Raw genomic sequence first — 10,351 nt, forward strand, 5'->3', positions numbered from 1 at the left:
ATCTACCTATCATCTATCATCTATCTATCATATACATATATCATCCATCTATCCATCTATTATCTATCATCTATCATATACATATATCATCTATCTATCATCTATCTATCTATCACCTATCTATCTATTATCTATCATCTATCTATCTATTTATCTATCTATCTATCTATCTATCTATCATCTACCTATCTATCATCTATCTATCTATTGTTTCTGAGGCACTGCAGCCTATAACTCATTATGGACCAGGCTGGCCACAAGCACATTTCAGTCCTTCTCTCTCTCCCTCCAGAATGCTTCGATTGTAATCATGTCCCCTACATCTTTCTTATCTTTGCTTTCCTGTGGTGCTAGGTTACACTCAAAGCCTCATACATCAGAATCAAGCACCTCTAAGCCAGATCCCAAGGCCTATATTGTCCTTTTTCTGTTAAATTAAAATACTTTAAATAAAAATCTAATTTTGGGTCTCTCATTAAAATTTTAAGGTTTGGGATTAGACTCATTTTTATGCTATAACTGACTGATGGGCACTGAGGTGAAATTTGCCCTCCATGGTTTGTTGCAATCCCCACCCCTCCCTAACACCACTCCATTCACCTCCACTAGGTTTACCAGTTGTTCCCTCCACTAGGTCTACCAGTTATGCTTTAGACTCTATTGTTCCTCGGCTTTCATCAGAACTGGGAAGGGGAGGGGGAAATGTTCAAGTCTTCCCCTCTCTTGGGATGGGGAGGATCTTAATTTTCTCACAAAGACTCTTCTATCACATATAACCTGTATTAGGTAGTCTACACTTTGCTCTTGTTAATCTGTCTTTTGTTATAGGGCCCTTGGTTACAAACGTAAGTGACATATGTAGAAAAAAGATGTTTTGCCTCCAGTACAATTTGAAACACAAAAATATTATTTATACACACACATACACACACACACACACACTACACCAGTCACCATGGGATCTGACCAGCTGTTCTCTGTCCTCTTTTCCTAGTGCTCATCTGATCAGAGTTTCCTAGATCCAAGCATGGTAAGAAAAACCTGGTTCTCCCAACCCTTTGTCTTGCAAACCAGCTGTGTGTGAACTGTACCCAAGGTACCTCACTAGCGATGTGGGCTCTCTCCATCCTGACAACTCCAGTCATCCAGCTCTTTGCAGAGACACTACCACTGTCCTCCTGGACTGAATATTACTGTGGACAGTGGTTCTCAGATGGTGACACTATTGTTCCCAGGGACCTTGGCCATCTCTTTACATGATTTTTCCCCCCTGTCACTGTAAGAGAGGTACCTACCAGATGCTTGGAATGTCTCTTAGCATCCTAGACAGAACTTGCCAGAGGGTACCAGTGGCACTAGGTAAGTGCTACTTAAATGAGCCATGTGTCTCCTTCAAATTGTGAAGATGAAAGTCCATGTCTTACAGTGTGTCATTATGAAAATATCTCTTACACTCTAAGAGACTGGAATTTTTGCTGGATCTCACAGCCAGAGTTAATAATACTCCCTGAGGTCACTTAAGACTGCTATCCTACCGTGTACTCATCCTGTTTTTTTAACCTTCCTTTAAGACGAGAATAGAGCAATCAACCTGACCTGCCTTGGATTTGCCGTGTAATCGGCTTTTACAAGCTAAACTAATGCATAACTGCATCTTAAATCTTGTACTCTCCCATGCCCCTGACCCACAAATAATGCATATTTGTCTGTCTGCTATGGTAATAAATGCTAGGAACGGCAAAGGGGCAGAAGTGGTCTTATAAAAATGATTAGCCACCATAAATGCTGGATGCTGTAATGTGGATATGTCTTGGTGGCCATGTTACAGCATGTTTGTTTGTTTTCTGGGTCAGTAGGTTTAGTTAGAGTTAAAGATTTCTATAAAGTATTTATTCCTCATTCCTTCACCCCATGTAATGCTTGAGAGTAAAGCCCATTGTGAGGGACTCACAGACACAATGACAAGGACAGACAGACTCACAAGACTGCTTAGGAAGGTGAATTCAGACTCATGCAGTAATCGGGAATGAACAAATCAACCCAAAACAAACAAGCCAACTAAGAACTAGCCCAGGTCAGGTTTCTGGAGAAGCTGGGCAAAAATGGAATGCCAGAACACGGGGAAGATCTAGGTATGTCTTTCTCCTAACAAAGCCTGACTGTGTCACTGTGTCTTACAGGACTTCCTGAAACCTCAAAGCACAGGTACACCCGTGGCTAACGAGGGGTAGGGGTGGAGGTGGGGGCTGGGAGATGGACATTCCCAACTCAAATGAGCTCAAGCCTTCTGGGAAGGTCCCTGGTTTTCCAGTGAGAAGCATTCTTGAAATCACCAGAAACAGTAACGGAACCTTGATGTCCAGCAGGTGAGCTCTGGGTTCCATGCAGGGTTCAAGAGCCGAACAGTATGACCATGAACACATTCCACAGGGTGGTGAAGATCCGGAAGTACCTCAGGCTCACTAGGAATTCCCGGATGTTGTCTCCTGTGCTGGGTTCCCTCAATTCCTCCCCCCAAAGCCTTGCATGTCCTTCTTTTTCAGTTTAAAGTTGAGCACAGCCCCCAACGTTCATCAGCAGCATCTGGAACAGCAGTATGTCTCCGATCATCCATACAGTCAAGTCTTCCATCAGAAGACAGGGGTCAGAGAAGTAGAGTATTCAATTCCAGGCCAACTCTTAATTAAATTGTGCCAAATGGAAGTGTTTCTTAATTCCTTTCCTTAATGTGACACCAACACATTATTGGAAACTGAGTTTATCATTAATGTGTTCAAACCAGTACATTTTAGTGCCCCGAGTGAGCACCCAGGATAGCCTGAGCTCATATGGGTATTAGGAAGACCCCTTGATGGGGATGTAAACATTGGACATCTCAGATGCCAAAAGTCAATGGAGCTTGAGACTCTCCCAGTGCTTCCATCTGGTCTACCTGCAGTGGTGAATGGAGGGGTCCCAATGAAACAGAAAATGTGAATGTCTCAAGTCTGCTAAGCCAGTAGGTGGGTCTGAGGAGCAGAAGCAGTGACTACATCGCCTTGCTCCTTTTTAGCAAGTCCAGTGCGATTCTCCTCCAGCCTCCATCACAAGAAGCTGGCCTGACTCTCCAGGGAGCATGCTATGTCTCACTTACGCTCTCATCTGATGAGGATCACGGGGAATTCTCTGTCTCTTGCGGCTGGCTCAGGGCAGCTCAGCGGTTGATTCTTTATGAGCCAACCCACACCAGGAAGAAAGGGTAGGTTTAATCCATATGGCCATTTGGCACTTCACAAAAATGGCAGAGTCCTCATCATAGCCGCTATTGCTATCCAATGAGGTCAGTTCCTCTTAAAACCTTCTCATTTGAACTCTGTGAAAGGCAAAGACCCAATGGGGAAGACTGAAAAGCTTCCTGTTTACAGTTCTCTGTCTTTGGGAAGAGGAGGGAATGAGACAGTTTCCTGGGATTAAATAAAACCACATCCGCAGCACCAGGCATGCTGACGAGACACCACTCCCCAGGAATTCAGAGCGGAAAACATTCTGAGAGATGTGAACACTCAATTTCCCAGTCTTGTTAAAGTAGAACAGAAGCAGGACAATAATTGAGCCACAAAAGCTGACACTCCCCTCCACAAGCCCCTCCCCTCTTTAAGTCCCTCCCCTCAGTCAAAGGCAGGCTATTACAGGCACTCTTAGGTTTGCTTATGGGTGTGGATATTTCCTTTTTGTTTGCAGTTTTCTTTTCAATTTTTTTTTTTTTACATTTAGTGTGTGCGTGCGCATGCGCGCTCACGCATGTCTACATGCCATAGCACATGTGAAGGTCTAAGATCATTTGCAGGAGTCCGTTTTCTCCCTCCACCAAGTGGGTTCTTGGTAGCCTGATGTCTTTACCCACTGAGCTATACCACCAACCTGGAAGACTTTGAAAAGTCCTATTGCCACTCCAAATAGGAAAAAAAAAAAAAAAAAAGCATTGAAAAAGGATGGTAAGTGAACGAAAAGAGACACAAGGTGCCTTTGCCTTTACTGTCTCTGAACTGAGTTCTTGACATTCATTATTAATGTGTTATGTTCATAATAGATGTTAGAATCAAAATCATTTGCCTGATTATTCACTTCTTGACCCATGGGTCAGAAAACAGCCTATTTATAATTCTGCTTCAGGAAAACATTTAAGAAACGAACACAAAGGTAGCCCACCACTCCATTAATTCACACGCTGAGTTGGGCCTCTGAACCCTGGACTTCACTTTAGATTTAGTGCACGAGAGAGAGAGAGAGCTGGGCATGTGAAAGGCCTGAGCAGAGCACCCAGCAGGCGTGTGGTACTGGCTCTCGTGTGCTTTAGATACCAAGATGCGGGGGCACATAATGAGAGCTTAATAAAATCCATTTCACACCACCACAGGGCAGAGTCAGGAGTCCCAAGGAGAGTCTATGGGGAGACATCATGACAGCTGAAATTACCATCACCCCTGGTGGCATATTGCTTTACCTCTGACAGGCACCCAGCTAAGAAGCCCTCCCCAGTGCTTTATAGTATTCAGCTATAGGGTTTTCTACCAGTCACCAAAGGCATCTGAGCTGTCCCCATGGTCCCCTGTGCATTCTTCTCTGGACCAGAGAGAGAGATCAAGGCAAACACAGGCAAAAGACGTTTTTAAAGAAGGGTGACAGGAAGAGAGGAGACAGTGAAAATGGATGCACTTGAGAGAGTAGGCGTATAGAAAGCTGGCCTGCACTTCTCAACTACTGGAAAGCATTGTACGTAACTTCTACAGTGTTTCAGTGTTTCCTATGTGTTGAACTCTTACCAATCACTTTTCAAACAGTCACTCAATTGATTGTCGCATCAGCCTCTGTATTTAACATCATCACCAACCTTACTGGTCAGGTAGAAGTATGGAGCTGTACCCTTGGCTACACAGTTGGCGAAGAACAGAGCTGTAAGCTGTAAGTGGAGAATCTGATCTGGGACCCGTGCACACCCCACAGTCCTGTGGACTTCTCAGCCAGGCGGTTCCTATGCTGGACTGCCATGGCTGTAGCAGAAAGTTTATGCTGCTGGGCTTCAGGGTTAACCTAGATGCCGTCTCTGCGTGTGCTGGTGAAGGAGCGGGTCCAATATGGAAAAGAAATGCTCCAAAGAGAAGAGCTTTGGAAAATTATGAAGAAAGCGAAAGACACATGAAAGGTAAGGAGAGAAGGACGGGTGAGGACACGAAGGGGAACAGCATCAGCCACACAGCAGCCTGGTGGAGGGAGCGTGACTCAGTTTCCTTTCTATAGCCACTTAAACACCACGAGCAAAAGCAAGTTGGAGGAGGGAAAGTTTTATTTCAGCTTATACTTTACAGTCCATCCCTGAGGGAAGTCAGGGCAGGGACCTGGAGCCAGGGATGGAAGCAAAAACCATGGAGGAACACTGCTTACTGGCTGCTACCCATGGCTTGCTCAGCCTGCATTCTTATGTAACTCAGGCTCATCTGTCCATGGGTGACACACATGTGCCCTTGTGTACATGTGTGGCTGGGCCTTCCCACATCCATTATTAATCAAGAAGATGCCCTCACAGACTTGCTTACAGGATGGAGGCATTTTCTCAATTGAGGTTCCCTCTTCTCAAATGACACTAAGTTATGTCTTGTTCACACACACACACACACACACACACACACACACCAGCTCCTGAAAGGTAACACAGAGGCAGCCTTGCCCTTAGGACAGCCCATTGTCCTCATAAATCTATAGATTTTGGTAATACCCTGGCTCCAAAGCAGTCAGCAGTGGGGAGAAACCCACTCTTTCACTTTGTGATCCAGGGGACAGTGACCAGAAACCATACTGAGAGAGAAATTATTGTTTAAAACCAAGCGACCCTGGGAGTCGAAGATCTTCGAATGACCTCAGGTCGGGAGCCTGAATTTCACCAGCCATAACACCTGGGGGGGGGGGGGGGGAAGGAAGGCCCAGGAAGACATTCGTGAAGATTGGAAAAGCTGTTCTACCCAGGTCAGGTGGTGGCCCCACCATTGGTGTCCAGGGGTGCCCTCATCAACCAAGAATAGCCCTGAGCCTTGGCCCAGCAGTAGATCCACCTCTGGAGCCCCCTGCTGCTCACTGCTGTGAAAGCCAAGAACGCTGAAGTTCCAGCAGCCTGCTTGACGCATAGCTAGGTGTCCTCCATCGGGGTGGTGAGTACTAAGGAGACCTTTAAATGACAAGATAGAAGACAGGTCCCCACATACGCAGCTCTCATTGCCATGACTGCTTCCCAAATTCCTGACACAGTCAAAAGAAACCTCCAGATTGAAGAGCTGGAAAGTCGTACGAGGCTGAGGGGCTTTTCCAGTCCTCAGACTAGGAAGCTAGTGTGACCATCAGAGGCTGGTGGTGCCAAGAGAAAAAGAGCTGATAACGTGAAGACAGCTATGGTAGACTTCAGACACTCACTGGCGGAATACAGAGTCAACACCAGCAAAAAGCATAGAAAAGACAAGAGCAGAGGAGCCTGACAGCCCTGCTCCTGTATGCATTTGACCAGCAGTCTCTGATGTTTTTATTATTAATGTATTTTTATCAGTGCTTTTACTTTATGGTACTTTTTAAATTATGTCTTTTTAAAAAATTTTTCCCTTAGTGCATTTTTCATTACTAAGCCATCTTTTTCTTTCTTCTTTCCTATCCTTTTCTCTTCCTCCCTTCCTTCCTTCTTTCCTTTTTCCTTCCTTCCTTCCTTCCTTTTTCCTTCCTTCCTTCCTCCTCTTTGAACTTTGCTGTTTTCTTTCTACTCTGTTTTAAGTAGTAGTGTCCCGCCATCTTGTTAGAGTTTGTCTGTCTGTTTACCTGTCTGCTCCCTTTGTTATGCTTGACTCTTTAAAAACTCATCTCTAATTTTCCCCCACCTTAGATTTATTTAATTCTGCTTTCAAACTTTCTCATTATTATGAATCCCCCCCCAAAAAAATTCCTTGCCCTATTCCCTCTACAACATTCTCCATTCCTTTTCTTCATTTACTGAAACTCGCTGGCCCTCACTAGTCTTCTGTTTTTCCATTCCTACATTCCCTTCCTTCATCTTATCCCTGTAAACGTTTCCACATTTACTTTAATCTGTAACTTTATGGCACACTCTGCCTTACTGTTTCTATTTTATGACTTGTAGTTATTGGTGCTTTAACCATTTTAGAGTGTTTTTTTGTACCTGGTATGGTTTGATGTGGTTATATTATATTAGTTTTTTCCTCGTCACTGTGTGGAACTGGGGTTTGAGCCCCCAAAAATAGGCTTATCAATAACAAATCCCCAAATAAGACCAGAAGTGATAATCAAACTAACAATTGTACAGATCATGTTACAGAAGACCAGTGTCTTAGGGTTTTACTGCTGTGAACGGACACTGTGACCAACACAACTCTTATAAATACAACATTTCATTGGGGCTGATTTGCAGGTTCAGAGGTTCAGTCCATTATCAGCAAGGCAGGAGCATGGCAGCATCCAGGCAGGCATGACATAGGAAGAGTTGAGAGTTATACATCTTCATCTGAAGGCTGCTAGGAGAAGACTGGCTTCCAGGCAGCTGGGACTAGGGTCTTAAAGCCCATGCCCACAGTGACACACCTACTCCAACAAGGCCACACCTACTCTAACAAGACTTCACCTAATAGTGCCACTCCATGGGCCAAGCATATGCAAACTATCACAACCAGGAATACAAAAAATAAAACAGAATAACTCCTTTGAAATATCATAACTGTAAGTGACTTTCTAAAATAAGTTGCTAATTTCCCAGCTAACTGCTAAATAATTGAGACCAGACTAATATATTGATTTAAGGAGCATTAAAGGCACAGCAACTTCTCTGCTAATCTGGCTACCTCCCAGCCAAAACCCCAAGATCCTTGCATTTTCTGGCTTTCTCTGCTCAAGCTCTTTTCTCATTCTCTCTCCTGGACTTTCTCCCTGTGGCTCATCACGCACTTCCTCCCTCTCTCTCCCCCTTCACTGGCTGGCAGGAAGTCCCGCCCTATTCTCCCCCCTGCTCAGTCATTGGCTGTTAAATTTTATTGATTTATATTTCAGGGAACAATTAGGGAACTGGTGCTTATACAAGACTGAGCCAGAAGATTCTCAGAATTAGGATTGCAGCCAGGTATAGGAGAAATAGATCAGCATTTGAATTACACAGTATGCAATAATATTATGCTTACACATAAACTCTTCTGCATGACCAAAGTCAAAGATACTTAAATAGGTAATGTACCAGGTGAAGATTTCAAAAGTTTATTAATAAAAATGATCTGTGACCTCAAAGGGGATACAAACAAGATGAATTCAACACAGGACCTGGAGTCTAAGGTCACCAACACAGTGGGTTAAGGCGTCAGCAAAACAAATGAGAAAATCAGCAGCATGAGTAACAAGGGGACCAATGTAGGAAAAGAGTTCAGTAAGGAAATAGGATTTTTGAGAAACAAAAATAGAAATATTCGCAATCAAAAATTCAATGTCATTTTTTAAAGTGAAAAACCTGACCAGTGGACTCAACCAAACTGAAGAATGAAAATCAGAGCTTGCAGACAAAGTCAAGGAAGTACTGCCTTCAAATATCAATAAAGAAACAATAGCCAAGCATGATGACGATACCCATGACCTGTAGGATACCATCAGGAGACCAACCTGAAAATCCATAGGATGGAGGAAAGTTCTGAGATTTAAAACTAAAGACAGAGATTCTATTCAATTAAATTATAGCAGAAACGTTCCAAAACAAGAATGAAATAGATATACAAATGCAAGAGCTTCAAGCTGGCATAATAGGTGACAAACCTCTCATATTCCAAAATCAAGGTTTCAAAAATAAGACTGGAGAGATTGTTCAGCCATTAAAAGCCATTTCTGCTTTTGCGGAGGACTTGAGTCAGTTCCCAGCACCCACATCAGATGGCACATAACCACATGTAACTCAAGCTCAGGGGATCCAGCATCTCTGGATGCCAAGGGCACCTGCAATCACAGATACATACCCACACAGAGATTGTAAAAAGCAAAAGGATGTCAAAAGCACAAAGCAAAGAAATAACATTAAAATTCACAAGAGGAAAAGTGCTAACAAGTCACAAAGGCAAACATATAAAAAGAGCATCAGACCTCTCGTCAGCACTGTAGAAGATGCTTAAAGGAGTACTTTATGTAGAGGTGAAGTAAAATTGCCTCAATTGTCAAATCACAAAGGAGAATAAGCTTCGTGAGAGGGAAAGATGAACAATGGAGAGCTGGGAAGCATCATCATGATCACACAGTAAACCATCAACTCTCTACTATCAATAGGAGAGAGAGTAAAGAACAAAACCAGTGCAAATAGAGGAAAATTACAGAAATAGTAAGCATTCTCAATAACAGCTTCAAATGCTGTGGTGATTTAAATAGGCGTGGCACCCATAGATTCATGTGTTTGAAGGCTTGGGCCACAGGTATGGCCTTGTTGGAATAGGTGTGGTTTTGTGAGAGAAAGTGTATCATTGTGGGGGCAGGGCTTTGAGGTCTCCTATGCTCCAGCTCTGCCCAGTGTGGAATTCTAATCTCCTCCTGACTGCTCAAGATCAAGACGTAGAACTCTCAGCTCCTCCAGCAGCATGTCTGCCTGCATGCTGCCATGCTTCCCGTCATGGCGATAATGACCTAAACCTCTCAAACTGTTAAGCCAGCCCCAACTAAATGTTTGTCTTTATAAGAGTTGCCTTGGGGGCTGGAGAGATGGCTCAGAGGTTAAAAGCACTGGCTACTCTTCTAGAGATCCTGAGTTCAATTCCTAGCAACCACATGACAGCTGATAACCACCTATAATGAGGTCTAGTGCCCTCTTCTGGCCAGCACACATGTGTGCAGGCAGACGGCTATATACATAATAAATAAATCTTTGTTGGGCAGTGGTGGTGCATGCCTTTAATCTCAGCACTTGGGAGGCAGAGGCAGGCAAATTTCTGAGTTTGCGGCCAGCCTGGTCTACAGAGTGAGTTCCAGGACAGCCATGGCTATACAGAGAAACCCTGTCGCGAAAATAAATAAATAAATAAATAAATAGGAGATGCCTTGGTCATGGTGTCTCTTCACAGCAATGGAAACTTTTAACTAAGACAAACACAAATAGCCTCAAGTCACCCGAGACGCTAACTGCATTTAAAAACTATCTCTATCTGTTGTCTCTGAGAGTCACATTTTATTAGTAAAGACATACACAGCTTGAGAATCAAAGGATGAAAACAATCCAGCAAGTGAATGGAAGTTAAAAAGAACCTGGCATAGGTATTTTAACATCTAATAAAGTTGTTCTCAAACCAAAATCAGTCAAAAGATATAA

At 43.6% G+C, this 10,351-nt stretch overlaps 1 pseudogene; it reads right to left on the reverse strand.

Moving 5' to 3' along the window:
• Nucleotides 1-2,391: 2,391 nt before the first annotated feature.
• Nucleotides 2,392-2,641, reverse strand: Gm28980 (annotated as a pseudogene).
• Nucleotides 2,642-10,351: the final 7,710 nt, after the last annotated feature.

The sequence above is a fragment of the Mus musculus genome, chromosome 1 (genome assembly GCF_000001635.26).
Source record: "Mus musculus strain C57BL/6J chromosome 1, GRCm38.p6 C57BL/6J".
NCBI classification, from domain to species: Eukaryota; Metazoa; Chordata; class Mammalia; order Rodentia; family Muridae; genus Mus; species Mus musculus.